This window comes from Chinchilla lanigera, unplaced genomic scaffold (assembly GCF_000276665.1).
Source record: "Chinchilla lanigera isolate Chin_1 unplaced genomic scaffold, ChiLan1.0 scaffold00086, whole genome shotgun sequence".
In the NCBI taxonomy this organism is placed as follows: Eukaryota; Metazoa; Chordata; class Mammalia; order Rodentia; family Chinchillidae; genus Chinchilla; species Chinchilla lanigera.
The window spans coordinates 1,331,133-1,346,329 of NW_004955487.1; positions in this window are offsets into that span (position 1 = coordinate 1,331,133).

Consider the following 15,197-nt stretch of genomic DNA (forward strand, 5'->3'; position numbering starts at 1 on the left):
ATAACTTCTTTGATGAAAAATGTGGTTTGTTGACTTGGGGGTTCAGTACTGGAGAAATCATTTGTTCCACTGAGAAAATTTCTGACACACTTCTTTAAGAGTGAAAAAATAGAACATTATCTATCTGGGCACCCGTGCATGTATATGTCCATCCATCCATCCATCCTTCCACCCATCCACACATCAATCTAGCTGCCCATCTATACATATATGCATGATGTACCTTTCTTCCTATCTATCTATCTATCTATGTATTGCATCCATATATTCAAGGATTTATGAATCAAGGCATCTATCCATCTATCACCTCCCCACTCATCACTATAAATGTCTTTGTGTCCTACAAATATCAAGCAAGTGAATCTTGTGTTCACATCCATGTGCTCCCTTACAATGAAGAACAGACTATACTCCTGTGTGGTTGAATTCATCCTAATTCTATTGCTAATTCTGCTAATTCAGTCTTTGTTCCTGACACCATACCCTCATTTCTACACCATTATTCATCATTACTCTTGCTATTGAATCACCCTATTTACATGTATTGATATGTATGGAACTGGCTAGGACCCTTTCCTTATCCCTTCAATTGGCTTTAAGCAATACATATCGGTCTAGCCAAGGTGTTGATGGTAATCTTTGGAGATGGCAGGTGTGTTTCCCCGGGTTCCCAGTTCCCTCGAGTGAGCCAGGATGAGGCGAAATGTGTGAGCCAATGCTCCACACTGTCGGCTGGGATGGAGCCTTGCTATAGAGACTATGACTTCCTGGGGCTTCAAAGATTACTCATCAGAGCTGAAGCACCAACCCCAAAGCATTGGATACTATCTCAGTTGTGTTATGTAGCTTACTATTGCTACATATCCCTCTGCATATGGCAGGGGTGATTTCAGGCCTCCTACCTACCCTGGCTCATGGCACTCATGTATTTCCTGCCACTCTCAGAGCCACTCATCCTCAAGCCTCTCCCTTCTTCATGAATGAATAAAAACGGTTCAGCCTTGGGTTGAGGCCTTTGTTCTCGGTAGCTATCAGCATGGCTGGTCTTAGGACCCTTTGGCTCTCCATAACTACAAATATGCTTTAGTGTCTTTTTTCTATGAGTTGCACTGAAAGTGGTGATTGGAATTAACTTGCTAGAATTCCAATAACTTTTCATGGGATTACAAATATAAATTTCGTGGGCCATGAGGAGGACTGGGAAGGGCTCTCTATACCAACTCTTTGGAGGCTTCACCTGGTCTTCATGGATTGATGGCTTCCCAAATTCCATCTCCAGCCCTGAACTATTTCTTGATCTCTCATTTCCTACCTGATACTCCCATTTGAATATTAAATGGCTACTTCAAAATTGGCATGTGTAAGATCATTTTGATTTCTTAATTTTTTTTTTTATATTTTAGAAAGTGCCATCAGCATTCATTCTAGAGAGGAGGCCAAATTCTGGGAGTTATCTCTAGTGCATTTTTTTTTTTTCAGACATCAAATTAGTAAGTCTTGGCTTCACCCAAAGTGCAGCCTAAATCCAGCCACTTCCAGGCCAGCCTCCATTTCCTGTCTCCCTCGTAGTGAGTTCTCCCCTCAGTGGGGTAATTGTTGGAAAATGTACATCAGCTCATTCAACCATGGCCCATCCAGGTCCTCCCTGTCCTCCCAAGTGGAATCTCCTCTGTCTCACTCTTTGGTTTTCAGCCTCATTACCTTTTTGCCCTTCCAGGAACCAACTCCTGGCTCTAGCCACTTGCCTCCACATTTCTTTACAAAGACAGAAACAGTGCTTCCTTGATCTCCACCTTCAAATCTCACTTTTTCAAAATGCTCTTCTGGTGCACTGCCTTGTTCACCTCTATCACTGTGTCTCTTTTGCCACATCTGGCTGATGTTTTCTCACAGGCCATGTATTTGTGCCATGATATTGTGCCATGCTCTCCATTTGCTCACAGGGTAGCTTATTGTGTATCCCCCTCTGCTCCAGGAGAAAGGGACTTAATCTTCTCCACTGCTCAGAAAAACCAATGCTTAACAATTGTTTGCTGAATGAATGAGAAAGTACTTGTTCAATAAAAGGTATGAAGCATTTTACGAACCGGGTAAGTATGTGGTAGCAAAGACCAGAAAACTAAGTTAACGTTGGCTTAAGTGCATAATGGTGCTTGTTTTCATAAATGAGAAATCCGTAGGTAAAAGACCAAAGTGCAGTGCAGCTCCTCTAGTGTCTGTAGTGACCCTGACTCCAGATCTTCCTGCACCACTGCTGTCACCATGACTGAAGCCCAGTGTTGCATTTCTTGACCTTATCTCCCCATTCCAGACTGAAAGAAAGGGCTTTCCTCTGAGAAGTCTTTCCCTTTTTATTTGGAAGATTGTTTCTGTCCATATTTCATTAGCTGTAACTCTAGCTGGGCACGCTGTGGCTGAAGCTTATCTCTGCTGTGAGAAAATTAGGCTCTTAGGAGGGAGGGATAGAAAAAGGGAGAGGTGCAGATTGTAACTCTGTTCACTGAGAGAGCCTGGGTTGTGAGGTGCTGCAGAGATCTCTCTTCCCAAGGGAGATCTCCTGTAGAGGAGGAAGGGTAAACAGAGATGTCATCAGGAAAGCAAAACTCTTGTAAGGACTCCGAAGATGCCACTGGTATCTTTTGATGTCAGTCAGAAAAGAGCTTGAGATGCTTTACGTTAGAGAAGATAGCTAACTGAAAAGTTTAGAGCAGGTATTCCGAATAGGGACAGATTATCCATAAAGGTACACAGTTATGAGTGTCCAGCGATTGTTTTGAAAAAGAAGGTGGTTTAGAATGCTGAAGCATCAGGTAGCAGTGTCAGAGGAGAGGGGAGGTTGGAACTGGGGACAGTAGAGATGGTGAAAGACTAAGGAGAGAAGTGAGTAGTACTACCTGTAAGTTCACTACCAGAGTGCAGTCACATTCAGTGAGAGGAGGCAGTGGGAGGAGAGAGACTTGGGAGATTAATTTGTCGACTATGATCACAGTGTTAAAGCAGTGCTCTCCCAAAATGCTGTGAGTAAGCTCCTGCATTCTAGCTAGGCAGGGTCAGATGTTGGCATAATGTAGAGCAGTGTCACAATTTCAGATGGCATTTAGGAGCTGGCAGGGGGCATTTTGTGTGAATCATATCAGACCTATAGAAAAATAAAGGGTACACTCCTTTCTCCCAAACAAAAACATGCAGATTTACTTAAGAACAAAATATAAAATGCTATGTGCCTGCCAGAAAAGATCTTCAGGATTTTAACCTCAAACTTATCAGCTTCAAGCCCCTGATTACAGAGTCAATTTCTGTTTGAACAGCTTCAGTGGTTCTCATACAAGCAGATGGTGATTTTAACTCCCAGAAGTTGACCTGGAATCAGGGAGAAGTGGATAATCTTGAACCACAAGTGTTGGGGACTGGAATTTCACTCATGTAGAGGAGGAGATATACCCAGTGAAAGGTTTTCATGTGTGGATGTTTTGAATTTCTGTCACTAAGTGCAGTATTTTGGCAAAATCCGTAGAACCTACCTCATGTATAAGGAAGAACAGGAAAGAAAAGACTCAGTTTCATTAATTACAAGTCTGATTTAAAAATCATGATACCAACATGAGACTACACAGAACACAAAAGCAGCTACTGGAAACTTAGGTGAAGCCAGACCTCCTTCCACATATCATTTAATTTTCATAACATCTCATAAAAGAGGCATCATAAACCCATCTGATAGATAGTAAAACTGAGTTTTGTTTGGGTATGCAATACACTTAAGGCCACAACATGTCAGATCTCAATTAGTTCTAAGCACACTGCTTATTACAATATGTCACAGTTTTCTGCAGACTACTATCTGCTGAACTGGGTAGGGCATACCCACAGTGACCCATCTGTGACATAAAACTGTGCCACTCTAAATCCCTGGGAATTTGGACCAAATTAGTAACTAGAACTCTGAGCTTGAACTTGCTTCTTTTGCAGACCCTGATGTACACTCCTGAGCTGGGGGACTCTGCTCAATTTCCTGTAGTATGGATTGAAAACAAAATGTAGCCTCATTTTCTATTTCATCAGGAAGGAAAAGCACAATTACAGCAGAAATCCAGGTCAGATTCAGGATGAATTCAGATTTATTCACAAACTACTACTTCTCAGGTATGGTGTTAGTGGAAGGGATCAAGAGCTATGGTCTGTTGACTGATGATTGTCTTGGTTACTTTTCTCTCATTGCTGAGACAAAATACCTGACACCCCAAATTAAGGAAGGAAAGGTTTATTTAGCTCACAGTTTGTGGAGGTTTCAGTCCATACTCGGCTGGCTCCGAGGCAGAAGGCCACATGGCAGAGGACAAACGTTCATAGTGGCAGAACACAGCAAATGCAATAAATGCAAAAGGGAGGAATGGTGGCGAGCAGCCTCTTTCCCTCCCTTACACTGTATGCAAGCTACCCACCCCAGGGCAGGTGTAGCACTCACATCCATAATCCCAGCATTGGATCATGGATCAATCACAAATCCTAGAAGCCCACCCCATGACTGTATGAGGATTTGGGGGCACATGAAGACACAAACCATAACAATGATCAATACCTCCACAATAACCCAGACAGTACTGGTAACTTCCTGTTCTATATTCTGTGGATCCTAGATGCTACATATTTCTCTGCTCTAGTATTTACCATATATTAGTTTAATTCAGACTTGTATACATCTACAGAGGAGGCTGTAAGTATTCCTTATAGTATTCAAATCCCCATCTTGCTTAGCCTGGTATCTGATTCACACTAGATACACCAATACAAAAGAATAAATAATAAAAAGATTTCTTCTGCCTATCTATCCCCTTCTTTACACTCTTTGCCCAAGCCACATTCACACAGCAGAATAATTTCATTTTCACAAGGAAGGAATAACTAGCCATGGATTTTTTTCTTTTTCTACAAGGGTTGGGGAGAAAAGGAGAAATAAACAATACACTTTCACAGTCTTCTCATTATTATTTCTGGGAAAACATAATAAAGCTACAGCTGGCAGGCACTTATTTTTTCTTAGCATTTAATAATAGAATTAATTGCTAAGTGGAAAGCTTGCAACCCCCATTCTGTTGTGCTTTGCCCTCTGCTATCATTATGAATAGATGTAAAAATCAAAGCTAATTATCATTCAGAATGTTTGAAGAAATAGACTGAACCACACACACAAAACTCATTTCACCCCACCATAGCCCCAGGTTACAAAGCTGAGATACACACACATATGAGCGCGCACACACACACATGCACACCAAGGTACGTACAATTCCCATAGATAATGAATGACCTGTTCTTGACCTGTTCCTTTCCTTATAACCATTGAGTGTGGCTTAGAGTTTTCACAAAGCATTAGATGAGGGTCAGCTGGAACTTGGGTCACATTATGGTTTAGATCTACAATGTCCTCCCAAAATCTCATATGTTTGGAGGTGGGAAGGGAAAGATCATGGAAGTGATATATTCATCAGTACCTTAATCTATTACTGATTTCGCAGCTGAATGTGCTGCTAGTGTGGCCTGATTGGAGGAGATGGGTCAGAGGGGGGTGTGTCTTTGAATGGTACCTTGCCCTGCTCAGGCCTTCCTTCACTTTCTGCTTATGAGTGCCATGATATGAGCAGCTTTGGGAGCCAGGTGACCATGACTGAATCTCCCAAAAAGGTAAACCAAATTAAACTTCTCCTTTAAATTGTGGATGTTGGGTATTGTGTCCCAGTGATGGGAGAGCTGACTAATATGGGTTACTTGGAAAAGATCGTTAGAGAGCCAGTATGTGGTTTATTTGCATTGAGCATGAGTTGAGTGATCTTCTAGGCTGCCAAAGCCATCTGCCAACATGTATTGTCAAAAAGCAAGAGTAGAAATGCAAACTATTCAATAGAAATCAAAAGGCAGTCGCACTGATTTAGGGAGGAAAGTGTCAGAGGAGGACAACAGGAAATGGGGAAGTCAGAGAGTTAAGATCTTTTAGTGCTATAGGATGATGTGCAAAGGTGAGAGGAAATGATGAGACAATGATAAAGAGAAAACCCTTTCCATTTTACCCATAAAATACAGAAGAAGAAGATGAAGACAAGACAAAGATGAAGAAGATGAAGAACAAAAAGAGGAGGAGGAGAAACAATGAGAAGAACAAGCAGGAGGAGGAGAAGGAGAAGTAGAGGAGGAGGAAGAGGAGGAGGAAGGAGAAGGAAAAGAAGAGAAGGGTATAAAAAAGGAAAGAGGGAGACAGACAGAAGAAGAAGAAGGAGAAGGAGGAGGAGGAGAGGACAACGACAAGAACAAGAAGAAGAGCAAGAACAGGGAGAAGGAGAGGAAATGGAAGAGGAAGAGGAGAATGGGTGCCACACTTTCCCTCTAGGGTCCAAACTCATCTGAGAAGCAGATGCTATCTCCTGTTCATGGAGGGAGATGGAGCTGGGGCTGACCCTGACCTGACCCTGGAACGTAGCTGTGTAGTTCACACACCTTAGTCACAAGTGACAGGAGTAGTGGGGCCAGAGATAGTGGAAGGCTGTGTTTAGGAAGCTGGGAAGGAATAATCATTCCAGTAATCATCCTGGATTGGTGCTAAGAAAGTGACTGGGAGTTAGTGGGGCTTCCATGAGGTAGGTTGCTAAGAGAACAGACCAACTAGACACATCTAAAAAAGAAGGTTCAGAGCACAAGAGACTTATAACCAGTGAAAATTGTCATTTTGAAATCCCCATCACTACACACTTGTACAAAGCTGAAGAGAGCAGGTAAGACAAGTAGTACACACCTATTTCTATCACACTATCTTTTCTGTTCTCATGGCTTCTTAGTAATAAATCTCTGATCCTAAGGAATATGAGTCCTTTGGTAATTGTATACATGCAGGAGTTATCTTACTTAATTTCTAATGGTTTCCTTTAGTAAAAATAAGTTTTAACTTTAATGCAGGCCAATTGATCATTCCTATCTTTTTCTTTGGTTTTCTAGTTAAGAGAGTGTTCACTATTTCAAGGACATGAAGATATCCTGGGTTAGCTTCTGGAAGACTGCTGTTGCCTTTGATCTATTCATTTTACTGTGGTATAAGATAGAATAAAAATTTATTTTTTGTAAATGGTTCCAACAATATTGACTGAAAGACTCCCCTGTCCCTTCTGCTTTGCAATTTCTCCTTTAACAACCAAATATGCACATATGTATATGTTACTTCTAGACATGTTTTTTTTTTTTTTTTTTTTTTTTAATTTCCTTGCTCTTTTGTCTATCCGTGTGTGTAGTGGATTGATAACTGATGGTCAGTGTATAACCCCCAGGTGAACTGAGTAAGCATGGGCCTGGGTGTGGGAGGTCCACCTGGAGATTGTTGTCAGCAGCATAGAGGCAGAACCGGAGAAGGAGAAGTTAGGCTGTTGGGAGCTGAGAGAGGCTGCTCGTGCTGGTGGAAGCTGTAAGGAGCTGTTAGTTGTTTTGGAGGAGCTTGTCATGCTGGCTTTCCTGATGAACTTGGCTGTTTTCATCCTCCAAGGAGCTCGGGACCTCATTGGCACTGAGAATAGCTCTGGTTCACTTTGGGGGAGCTCTGATCCTCACTTTGAGTATCGCTTCCTGGTTCTGGAGGGGAACATGGTGCACTGCCAGCCTTCTAGAGAAGCTTGTTGCCTTGGCTTCCCTGATGGGAGCTGAGCCATCTTGATCATGCGAGGAGCTCAGGACCTCACTGTTGCTGAGGATGGCTGTGATACCTTTTGGTGGAGCTCTAGTTCTTCTGAGCATCACTTTCTGGCTCCAATGCAGATACCTCAGTCTGCTAGCACAGATCCTTCATCCTGCTGGCATAGACTTCCTGGATTCCACCACTGACCTTTGGGCCTTCCCAGTGCAGATCCATGAAACAGACCTGCATGAGGTATTGTTATGGGCTCTGGGCCTCCAGTTGCATTTGTGGGAGGCATTGTTATGAGCTCTAGGCATTCAGCTGGACTCATGCAGTACATTCCCATGGGGCCCAGGTCCTAAGCTAGATTCCTTGGTCTTAGAGTATGGACAGATTTCCTGCACTCTCTTGTATATCATTCTTTGGGTGACTTTTACAAATACTCATATAAAATACGTGTCCTGTATTATACATTTTTTCACCTTCCACAATAAACCCCAAACCAACACAATGTCCCAGTTCCACTTTGCTTAATTACTGAAAATTAGCTTTAAACTAGTCACTTAAGTAACCTTTCTTCCCTCTTGGTTCATTGCATTGCCATATATATTGCAAAATCACTTCTTAAAGTTCAACAAAAAAGTCTTGCTTTGAATTTTCAGATATTTTATGGGAAAATTATCATCTTAAAAATCTTAGGTCTCCCAATCGATGAACATGGTATGTTCATGCGATCTTGAAATTCTTTATGCTTTCAATATGTAGAGATCATAGGTAATTTTGTTATACACCCTCATCAAGTATCAATTTTTATTCTATTATAAATTGCAGCTTTTCCCAAAAATTTTGCTCCTTGGTTTTGATTGCTAATATACAGAGATAAAGTTTGTTTCTAGGTTTTCACTTTATATCCAATATCCCACTGAACTTACTTGTGTAAATATTTTATCTGTGGGCTCTTGTAAACTTCCTGTCATCTCTGAAAAATGGTGGCTGTTTTCTAGATAGTAAAAAATTATTTTGCCTTCCTACTGACACAAACTAGATATTCCAGCAAAATGGTAAACTTTCTTCAGGTCAGCCAAGAAGGTTTTCAATCTTTAATTAGTGAGCAGTGTATTTCCCAAATTCTTCATCAGGGTAATTTGGGTTTTGTTTTACTTTCTCTCTTTTGCTAATGGGAAATATTGATTTAAATATTATATATAGCATTATTTAAACAATGATACTTAAGTATTAAATTTTATTAATTTTCATCATACCTATTAAGATATTATTTTTGCTCCTAGATTTTCTTAATATGATGAATTAAAATTACTGATTTGTACAAATTATTTAAAAATATAGTTCATAACTTTTTTATTTTAAGGAGAATTGAAAAAAGAACAGTAGCAAAATGTCAACAACATAGACAAAAACAAAACAAAGCAAAAACAATAAGAATGATAAGGGTTTCCGAACAAAATGATAAGGATTAACAGTGGTGGTTATATTACATATTTTTATCTTCATCCAAGTTGGTCAGATTACCAGATGTAAGAATGCAAGATTAATCAAACCATTAAAAAGAATAAAAAATAAAAACAAATAAATTATAAATGATACAGAGTTTCACCAAACAAGATGATAGGAATTCAGCAATGGTTGTTATGTTGTGTATTGTCTTCAAATTACTTGTTCAGATTACCAGATATATCTATGCATGCAAACTTGGTCAAAAATAAATAAATAAATAGATAAATAAATAAATAAAGCATTAACTGTTCCTTTCGGTAAATCATGAGACATCAGCAGTACAGTTATCCTAGCCATTCTTGTGTATATATATGTTCCCTTTCTTCTTTCTTTCTTTTTGTTCTTTCCTTAACACCAGTTGTTTCCTCTTTTGAGCAATTTCTTTCCCTTTCCCAATAACTACTGTACGTAGTTCTTGATTTTTGTATGTAGAACCTATCTTGCACTCCGCATAAGTGTAAGTTGGTGGTAACATAGCACCAACTTTATACTTACCAGATTCATTTCATATAATTTAGGATTTTTGTGCTTCTGTTGAGTAGTGCAATGACCTGCAATATTTTTCTCGCTACCTCTTTGTTTTGGAACTAAAGTTATGGTGGCCTCCCATAAGACAGGCTGAGGTAGGTTCCCAGTTATCTATTTCCCAAAGAAACATTTCTTTCATTTTTTCTGTCAACTTTTGCTTGAGGAGAGATTTATTCCCATATTTATAATTTTGGTGTCTCAGCTTTCCATTTGGAATTATTGCCTTTGGCTTGAAGAACATTTTCAGTATTTACTTTGGATCCAGGTTTCTAGTGACAAATGTTTTTACATATAGTTTACCTGAAAATGTCTTCATCCTCCCTTCATTCTAGAAGATTAATTTTCACAGATACAAAATCCCATGCTTGGAGTTATTTATTTCATTATTTAAAGCTATCAGTCAACTACTTTTTATTTTCACATTTTTTCTGAAAGGTCAATTTTCAGTTCAATTTTTAAATCACTTGAAAGTCATCAAGCTTTTTTTTTTTTCTATATTTTGAAGTTTCTCTTTAGCTTTGTTCTCAGTAGTTTTGCCCTAAAAGTCACTGGAATGATTTCTCTTTATTTTTCTGCTCACCATTCTCATCCACACAATTACTGAATTTTGCTTGATGTCTTTTTTCCGCAAGTATTGATTTTGTCATGTGTTTGCTCTCATATACTGGGAATCCAACTTCATAGATTAATCTAACTTTTATTTTGTCCAATTTTGTTTCTTATTCTCTTCTCTGTGTTGACTAATTCTGTCTTCAGTGTGACTAATCAGATGTTAATCATGCTCATTGAGATTGCAATTTTTGTTATAATATTTTTAATTTGTAGATTTTCTATGTTTCTTTTTTTAAAAAATTAGCTATGTTATTTTTACATTATTTTAGTCCTCTTCCAAATTTCTCAATCTTTTTTTAAACTTGTGTATTTATTTGTTTTAGCATTCTTGAATACGGTAATTCTAATTATTTTAAAGATATGTGTCTGATTACTCTAATATCTGGAAGCCCTGTAGTTTGGTAATTGGTCTGTCCCCTTTGATTAATCTGAAATATCATTTGTAGAAATTTTTGAAACTAATATGATGTTCTGTTCCTACAGAAAAGATTTATGTAAGGTGCATCCTAACCCTTGGATGACTTTTCCGAATTTTGCAAATGTCCAAGCAACTTCTTGGTGGCTGGTTGGTCCTGGATACCTGATAAACAAGGTCCTGAGTCCCACAAGTTCGGTGGGAACACTGTTCCATGACTCATGCAGAGCCACCTTTTCTAAGACTGGCCAAATTCCTAAAAGAAAAGCATTCTATATGTTGACTTTATACTGTTACACATCTGTTTTTCCCATGATCTTGGCTCAGTAAAATTTTAAATTTCTTTTAAATTTGCAATGTTACCAATCAGTTTTTTTAAATACGTAAGACTCACATGTACAAACATCGTGTTGTCTCCCTAGTATAAGAACCTGAAACAGTAAATACAGTCTAAAATGTACAATAGATATTGTGAAAGGGAAAGAAACTGCTCAACATGAAAGAATGACTGGAATGAGGGTAAAGAGAAAAGAAAGAAGAGAAAAATATGTACATATGTATGCACAAAATAGCTAATATAATTATATAATTTTATATAATAATATAATTTTACTACTAATTTGTATGGCTTATTGAATGGAACAGTTGATAATTAATTGTTTGATAAATCTTACTCGACTATATTTTTTTGAGTAACCAATTTGAAGATAACAATATCTAATGCAACAACCATTGCTGATTTCCTATCACCTTGTCTAAAATTCTGTATTATTTTTATTGTCTTTATTTTGTTTCGTTTATGTGTGTGTTTGTTAATATGTTAATATGCTTTGGTTTTTTTTATCTTAAAAATAGTAAAGTATCTCCCAGGTTTTCTAGCTTTATTTTTCAACAGTAAGTCAAAATGACCAAATCTGCCATTATTGGAAGGAGAAGTAAAGAAGTGTTTTTATTGATGAAATGTGCAATTCACAAAATAAATGAATCATCTAAAATCTATTATAGAGATTCTTCTCCCTTGTACATAGTTTAAGCAACTGGGAAACCCTCTGGTCTTTACTCTGAGTAACACTTCCCCAGAGTCTTTCCTGAGTGTCTTCAGATATCACTTAAAGTGTCTCAGTCACTGGGCTCCATCCAGATAGTCTGATCATTTATGTTTCTTGTGTGATGTGTAAATGTTGAGTGTAGTGCAACAATGGAGCAAAGCATAGAGTTGAAGGGGCTCCACCAAGCGCGGTGATAATGGGCATTGTGCTTACACATGGCAAATGTCCACAAATAGAAGGACACACTTATTTCCCTGATAAATGATGAGGAGGTTTGAGCATCAGAGAAACCCACTGGTCTGACCTTAGTACCAAAAAGGGTGTCATACATCTGTATGACCAAATTGTTCATATCAAAACAGCACTTAAAGAAATCTTGCCATAGTGTATAACTGTCTTAATCACTTTCTTGTTGCTAGGATGAAATACTAGACATCTACAACTTAAAGCAGAAGAGCTTTATTTTGGCACACAGATTTTAGAGTGTTCAGTCCATAGTTGTTGTCTCCAAGGGAGGAAGGGCTTGGTGGAAGGGTTTGGTGGAGGAGAGCTGCTCACCTCATGTCCATCAGGAAGCAGAGAGAGAAGAGAGGGCTCAGGGAAAAGAACACACCTTTTCAAGTCACATTCTAGTGACTTTCTCCAACCAGAGCCATCTCCTAACACCACATTCAGCCATGAGATCATCCACGGATGAATCCACCAATGAATTTAGCATCCCATGACCCAGTGATCTTCCAAACACATGAGACTTCTGGAGCATATTCTAGATCTAAACCATAACAAAAATCAATAGCCAAAGATTATCAGGGAATTGCAAGGCAAAGTCTAAACCATACAAATCTCCTGTACAAGATGTATTTGAGCAAAAGCAATGTTGGAAATACAGGGAAGAATCTGGAGGGCTATGAAAGAGTGGAAATCAGCCATGGTGGGAAAGAGATGGTCTTTGATCTCATAATCAGAGCTGCTAGGAATTCTCATTAACATTCAGGGAGATGGATAAAATCTACCCATTTAGAGGGTAGATCTGTAAAACTGGTGCTAAACAGAGATGATGGAGCAAAGACCTATTACAAATAAGGAATGTGGGGGGCAGAATTCCATACTGGGCTCTAGATTCCTTTTCCCTACTAGGATCCCTTGACCTGGGATATGTTTGCTGCTCTCTGACTATGTTAGAATATCAGTCCTGATATTAGATCAGATTGTATAGCAACAGGTGAAAGAGTTTTGCAGATGACTGAAGTTCTAAAATAGCTGGTTTTGAGTTAATCACATTGGAGATGATCTTCTCTGGACCTTGTTTACTCAGGTGACTGTCCTTAAAGTAGAAATTGCATTTCCTAGATTTCTCTGGCTGGCCTTGGAGGAACAAGGTACTGTAAGTACTGCAGCTTTAAGAAAATGAATTCTGGCAACAGCCATATGAGCTTGGAGTGGACCTTGAGTCTCAGCCAAGTCCCTTGCAGATAGGCAAGCCCTGGGACCATTAATGGAGGGCTCAGTCAATCCATGTCTATGACCTCTGACCCACAGACCCTGTGAGATCATCATTGTCTTATAAATTGCTAAATTTGTGGTAATTTCTTATGCAGCAACAAAACCCCACCCAAATGCAATGGCAGAAATTATAAACATCCTATTACTTTTGAAAATTAAAATAGCCTAGCTAGGTAAAAGATGAATGGAAAGAAGAAATTCAACAGTAGGTATATTAAAATAGTTGAAGGAGCAAAAGAAGTCTTAATCATTAGACATTTTAAAATATGGAAATAGCCTTTTAAGTAACTCCTAAATCTATGGGGAAATTTTTATTATTATTTATTTTTATTTTTTTGGTACTAGGAATCAAACTCAGGACCTTGCATTTGCCCAGCAAGTGCTCCTGCCACTGTGCTATATCCCTGACCCAAGGGAATCTTTAAAAAACATCATTTATATACAATTTGAAAATAATAGAACTGAGAATATTATGCATTTATACTTGAGATGTATACATATTCTAAACTTACAGTTATAATCCCGAGTATTTTCATTATTAAGTCATAATGATGTTAAATAAAACATTTAACTGAAATGATTAAAAGGAGAACAATATTAAATTTATGAAAAGGAAGAGGAGTATATTTAAGATAGTAACAGCCATTTACAAATTACAAAAATTGTGAAATACATACTGAGTTATCGTTTAAGAAAACAGTGTCCTATGTAAACACTGGTCACTCTAACTAAGCAAAATGGGAAAAAATAAAATGTAAAAAAATTAAACTAGTGTAACAGCAAAATATACCAATTGAAACAAAGGAAATTTTAAAAGCAGAACTGTAAATATCCTTCTAAATCTATCTTAAAAAGCCATGTTTCTCTTTATTAGTAATAACTATATCTCTTGTAGGTAGTTTAATCATCTGAGTAATCTGTCTCAATTAGCAACAAGTACAGTCTTTCTTGCTGCTTTTTGTGGTGGGGGGACAAGGTCACTATGAGGTGCTAAATTCTCAAGGCTGGACTCCAACTGGTGATACTCCCACCTCAGCCTTTCATAGTACTAGGATTACAGGCATCTACTACCATGCCTGCTTATGTTTTCTAAATTTGATGAGGAATGATTATTATGTTCATTTTCAAAAGAAAATCATGTCTGCATTTTTTTCCCTTCATCCTGCTCCTAATGTAGGGTTTGCTTCTTCTCCTCCTGTGTGAATGCAAGGAGCCTCCATCTTCTTGGGATCCTTGTATTTATAGTGAGAATAATCACAAATATCCACACTATTTGGCAGCCTTAGTCATCCTGCTAATGGTCCCACTCAACAGAAAACTTGGAGAATATGTCTGGGGTTTCTTGATTGGCTGGAAACTAAGCAGAAATCTTTATAGCTCCAGGCCTGCTGATAAAAATCCTTCCAATATTTCCCAGAGGAAAATGTATTCCCGCTTGTGACCCAGATGAATGACATCAAATATAGAGGGACAGCAAGCCAGCACATGGGAACAAGGCTGCTGAGCCAGGTAGAGGGGAGGCCCTGGTGCAGTGGAAATCCTGAGGGATGGACCACAGGGATGTTTATAATGTGGCTTCTGCTCTACTCTTCCCAGACTACTTTTCTCCTCACTTTACACCTTCTATTCTGGTCATATGAAGCTGCCTTCAGACTCCCCATTGTACCAGGGTTTCTCTGCACCCCTGGACATTCCAGCCCTGTCCAAGTCATCTGCAGGATGCAGAGTGATCCCAAGTGCTAAGGCGGAGGAAGAGAGTGGAGGCAAAGCACACAGAGGCAAGTAAGAAGAGGTGAGGGGGTGGAGTGGGAGGAGAGGCTACAGGGACATCATCTTCCTCCCTCTGCCACGCTGCAAGGAAGACGTTCCCTCATCTGTAGGGCTCCACTCAGACAGCGTTTTAAAATAGCTGCCTAGCTGGGTG